The following is a 6,098-nucleotide window of genomic DNA, read 5'->3' as shown; positions in this document are numbered from 1 at the left end:
TGAAATTTTTTTGGGAAGGCGAGAGGGGCAGCATGGTGGTGTGGTAGTTAATACTGCTGCCTCACACCTCTGGGACCTGGGTTCGAGTCTCTGCCTGGGTCACATGTGTGTGGAGTTTGCATGTTCTCCCCATGTTGTTGTGGGGTTTCTCCGGGTACTCCGGTTTCCCCCCACAGTCTAAAGACATGCTGAAGCTAATTGGAGTTACTAAATTGCCCATAGGTGTGAATGTGTGCGTGAATGGTGTGTGTGTGCCCTGAAATAGGCTGGCCCCCCATGCTGGGTTGTTCCCCACCATGTGCCTGTAGCTTCCAGGATAGGCTCCAGACCCCCTGTGACCCTGAAGGATAAATGGATGTGAAGGAGAGATCCATAAAAAGGACAAATGTATTACAGCTCTACATACAGATGTTGTGAGTATCTGAGGACATTTTTCCTATATGTGACACTATTCAAAATTTTTAGACAAGGTAAATGTAAAAAACAGACCGAGCTCCCTGAATTGATGCTGCCTTTACATTTCTGAGGATTTCTCTGGCTAAGAAATTCAGTGACTGATTTTTCAGCTACTTTACAGAAAGAAAGTTTCATACAAAAGACGATAAAATATATTTGATTTCTGCAAAAATGTAACAATTCCTAACCGTGGACTACCATTTTATTATTAAATTAACCAACTAGGGAGATTCACATGTGCAAAATTGCTGTATTTGTTTGTGGGCTAAATACAGTTCGGGCATGAAGTGTATACATTTGTATCTGCAGTCTAAATGCCTTATAGTACAGACAGTCAGAATGCTGGCAGTTTGATTTAACTTTCACTCTTGTACAGCCTTTTTAACTGCTATATTCAGTTGATACATACATGTATACTTGTTTCTGTTTCTTAGGAAATCTATTTCATATGCTCTTTGTATTCCTGAACGCAGTTCAGTCCTCTGACCATGTAGAAATACGTTACATTATGTCAGCTAAGCTTGTGACTCTTCCAGTGATCATCATCACCAGCTTCTCCCCCTGCAGATCTTCCTGCTCCGCACTCATTGTTTTGGTCTCTCGGCTGCTCATTGTGGAATTGCAAACATTCCTTTCAAGCGTCTGACAAACACTTGAGCGCACAAAGTGAGTGACTTTGGCTATGATAGCACGAGAACTGGAAACCATATTTAGACTTTGAATGTCATCCGATCTGCACCTTTAACTGAAAAAAGATATACCATACTGGAACTAGAAAGTTTTATTTAAAAAGTTTTCTGTATTAAAACTAAATCATTTTAGGGTTACTTGACATTTAAACATGGACAGTGGCTAAATTTAAATCAATACTAGTGCAGGCATTATTCTGGAGCTGTTTTAAAGGAACCCTTCACTGAATCTGAAATGTATGCTTTGCAGAACCCACAGGCCTGTCCATCCAGTGGGCACGATCTTGAGGCGCTCATTTCATTCTGCACCAGTAATGTGATCCATAGCTACAGAACACCTTCCTCCAGAGTCACCTGCTGGCCCTTGAAAATGATCAGCTCATTAAGAAGCAGTGTGATGAATGTGCACAGATAGCACTGGGCAGGCCTGCTACCCAACCCTGCATAATCTGGAAATTCACTGAATGTTACGGTGTGCCAATTAGTGATCACTGAATGTTACGGTGTGCCAATTGGTGATCACTGAATGTAATGGTGTGCCAATTAGTGATCACTGAATGACCATGGAAACTATGAATGACTAACTGTATAAATAACTGCATAACAGAGCAGCCAAAGGGAGTCGACATTACACCGAAGGGAAAGCAGGGTAAGGAAAAGGAACAGACAGGTGTATATACAGTATAGAAACACAAACAGGAAGTGGCGGTGAATTTCGATACCCGACAGAGCAGGATGCACTAAATCAGAGCTGGAAATCGCCAGCGGGTAGCCTCCTGAGTACAGGTGCCAGGGACTCAGGGGGGGAAAAGAGGCAAACCTGAAGACCTGCAACATGCAGCCATTAAGCCAGTCCAGACAAATCCCTACAGATCATCTGTACAGCTCACCCTCCTCCCCGGAGTTACCACTCACAAACAAATAAATAATAATGAAGAAAAAGGTTTCCAGAGATTATGTGGCCTGATACTGGCCAATGTCAATGACTCCGCTTTGGCACTGAAATAAAGAGGCACTTAACAAACTGTCCCTTTTGTTTACTTCTGCAATAGATCAGCGTGGCTGCTCCTATGGTCACTTACGAAGGTACAGCTGAGAATGGACACTGCGTCTCGGGTAATGCCTGGATGTGTTACTCTCTCTTCAACACTGTCACAATGGGTCAGCTTAGAGAAGAAGCATAAAATCGAGCCAGCTTGCTATGATGGCACTATAACCCAGAAAATCTTATCATACTTTAAAAAGGTGGGACTTATTCTGTAGATAACATTGAAGTTTGCAGAACAACCATTGCATCTGAAATATCAGTGCTGACACGACTGAAATGGTCTGGTGTGGGTGGAACAGATGGACAGTTGCTTCGGAAAGCATAACATGAGGCTTGATGTGTCCCTGTGTTGGACGTTGCAGGATAACAGGCCTGACATCTGCTCCATAAGGATGGCCATAGCACCACCGGTCTCACGCAAATATGGACATGAACACATCCCACAGTACATCTGAAGCAGTCATTAAGGCCATCGCTGGGGCGATATACACTCGATTTGTATCCAAAGCTACCCTGTTGACGCTGTCAGGACAATATTGTATCTCACAGCAAAACTAGAAATTTGCGGCACAAGAATGCAAGGCCTTTATAGCTTGGAGTTTTTTTTGCAAAATGTGGCTCTGTAATTCACGGCTCGCTTGCCAAAATAGACCATTTAGTGTGTTACTATGGACTAACACAGAATCTGTCTGCCACGGAGATAACCCTAACAGCAAAAAAGACCTGAAATTGCTCATTTCAAAAATAAGCTTTTTGGCAATTTAAAACACATGCTCTTCTAATGAACACCTTGAAAATCACATAAAAAATCTGTGTTTTTATGCAGACTCGCAAACCCTATTGTTCTTATTTTGAGAGAGGGTAATACTGGTTAAAATTATAAAGAGCTTAGAAACATTAATCTTGCGCTCTTTTATAAAATATTGCTTTATTGAACAGAAAAATTCAAGATTAACACAAATACGAACAGACAAAATGCAAAATATAGATTTTAAATTTCCATTATTGTGGAAAGAAATTATGCAATCAGGGATTAGTAGGATTATACTGTGTTTCTGAAAACACAATGCATGCGTTATCTTCTTAAGCCTTGGATGCTAATTAAGTCATTTGCTTTATCAGTAAATGGAAACAGATTTAATCAGCCTCAAAATGGCTGTAACTCCTGCTTCTGTGTAACTCATTTTCATTGATTCTTTGGTTTTAGAAAGATTGGGGTAAATCCTACAGCCCTTTTTACATGGCGCGTTAAAATTCAGGGCAAAATGCAGGAAGCCGCATCTGTTCGCAATTTCTGAGGTTCTGAAGACAAGATACGTAGCCACCATAAATCCCCAGTTCACAAAGAAAAGGCCTTAATCAAACTTGCCATTTCCTCTACCCAAAAGATTTTTAATGAAAAACCCAAAAGTTTACTCCTGAATTTCATTAGGATATGTATGTGCTATAAGCGCCTATCCATTTCAGGGTCTTGGTCAACCTGGAACTTATCTTAGGCAGCACAGGGCAGGGGACACAGAGGGTGGGATTCTGGTCAGTTGCAGGGGGCATATCTACACACATGGAACAACCTAGAGTGACTAAATCACCTAATCACATTATCTGAAGGTCTTTTACTCAGTTCAGACAATACTGTGATTATGCACATGACACATAGATAATGAGTTGGGCATGTTGATATCTGGGTGTTGCAACAGCTAGGAGGGATGGCCTAAGTGTGTTTAAAGTGGCTTTGGGGGACACTGAAAAATTACAAAAGGCAGCTGGTATTAAACAGCAGACCAGAGATTCTGGAAGATTGTTATTGACCCATATGTGAACAACAAAGAGAAGATTATGTTCCCTCAATCGTCATCAACATACAAATAACTCTTATCAAAATGATAAAGCGTCACATGATACTCAATCCCTGTCTGAGTTTGTTGTTTGTTTTCCATGGTACAGCAAAGGCAACCTCAGTGGGAAGGAACAGCAGGGGTGGGGGTAGGACGGGAAGGAGCTCACCTCCAATCAGATTGCATCTCATGGACAGATGTAAAATACTGCCTCTGCTGGAATCTGAAAGGCTTAAAGAAAGCAGTCATGTGGTCTGCTGTGGTTGGATAGATTTCACAAGCGGGGGTCCAAACAGAAAACACTATCCAAGACATCAGCTTTAACTGGACCTTGTACCTGACACAGCCCAACATTTACGACGGGAATGCTGGTGTAGGCAAATTAACACCCGATATTTGACATAAACATTTATTTTTGTTAGCTTGGTCTTAGAGGTAGTGACAATCTTCAAATTTGAAGTCAAACTTGTGGTTAATAAATCATTACACAAGTCGTATACTATGACTGCTTTGGGATAATACTGTAATAACACTTCATGACCACTAGGGGGCTAAGCACCCCACTCCCTCCTGCTACTTTAGCAGTGTTTTACCATGACAATTACCCGACTTTCTCTTTGAAGAGGACAACAACACCTAAATAATTTCCTCACTCCTGCTGTTCTGAATTGCTGGGCCTCTTGGGATGGACAGAAGAGGTCAAATGGAAGAAAAAAAAATCTGGCCATATGGCCATAAGAAAACATGCGTGTCAGCTGAACAAATTTAAGCAAAAGTTAAATCACAGTTTTCTGATTTATTCCAGAGAAGGTAAATTTTAGTGCTGAGGTAAAATATGCTTGCTTGTACTTTGTAATTTGTTGTACTGAAGATTTATTTCAGGCATTCTGAGGTAATATGAGGTAATGCAGCAACACAGATGCTAATGTTATGGGCATGAAAATGTAAGATATTCAGATTGTATAACTTCACTTTATAGCATTAAATGTAACAATATATCTAGTGAGACAATTGGTATGACCAATAATTTTAGAGTAATAGCAGAATGGACACACAATTATATCTACATTATATCTATACTTCCAATGACTATAAGCTTCAAAGGAATCCGGCTCATCCCTGTATTAGGTTAGATAAATTTGTGGATTTTGGCTGTAGATAATAAATGATTGGTTGTGTGTATTGAGGGTGTTTTGAGTGACCAGGTTCTGGCCCATAGATATCAGCTCTGAAAAAAATCACTGCGGATCAGGAAAATGCACAGTTTACCTATAGATACACAGCAGATGCTCTTATCCAGAAAAAAGGAGTTATTATAACAATTTTACTCAAAAAATACTTTGAAGTGAGGGCTTCTGGTGTCAGCAGCTTTATATAAATATTAGCTAACATGGGAGTCTTCGAGTCGTCCACTGCCTTTCACATAAGGTCCACCTGTCCTCCTGCTGTGGCTGGGGGGTGGCATGGTGCGTGGCTGGGAGCACCTAAGAGTACAGCTCAGCTCTGGCCCTGGACACTCACGAAGGAGCTTGCTGAGATAGTTGTCCGTTGCTATGGTAACCAGAGCTGTTTCTCCATAACAACAACAATTCAAATGAGACTGATGCTTCTCTACAAGTGAAGTAAAATGGCACCGACTATGGAAAGAAACTAAATTTAAGAGAATAAACCCACACAACATGAGGAGAACATGCAGATTCCACACATACAGAGCAGAGATAAGGTTCAATCCATGAACGTTTCAAGTATACAGTATAGTAATTATATTAACCATTATATTGAATAATATAAAAAGTAATAAGGTAATCATCCTGCAGTTACATTATCACTGATATTGTTCCTTTTTTTGTCATTTAAGCAAAATTAGCCTCTATCTGAAGTTGAAGAGTGAATATTTCCATTAAGTTCTTATATTGATGTTATAATGATGAGACGGGGGATCAGTGAAGAAATGAATGAGAACTTTCTCTTTGACCCCTGGAGCCGAGTCGTCATTTACTGTGCCTTTCGGTAACGCTCATGCTAACTGCGGTTTCTCCATATCGGTGATGTGTGAGGAATGCGAGTCAC

The sequence above is a fragment of the Brienomyrus brachyistius genome, chromosome 1, assembly GCF_023856365.1.
Source record: "Brienomyrus brachyistius isolate T26 chromosome 1, BBRACH_0.4, whole genome shotgun sequence".
NCBI classification, from domain to species: domain Eukaryota; kingdom Metazoa; phylum Chordata; class Actinopteri; order Osteoglossiformes; family Mormyridae; genus Brienomyrus; species Brienomyrus brachyistius.
Note: the sequence above shows the minus strand (reverse complement) of the source record.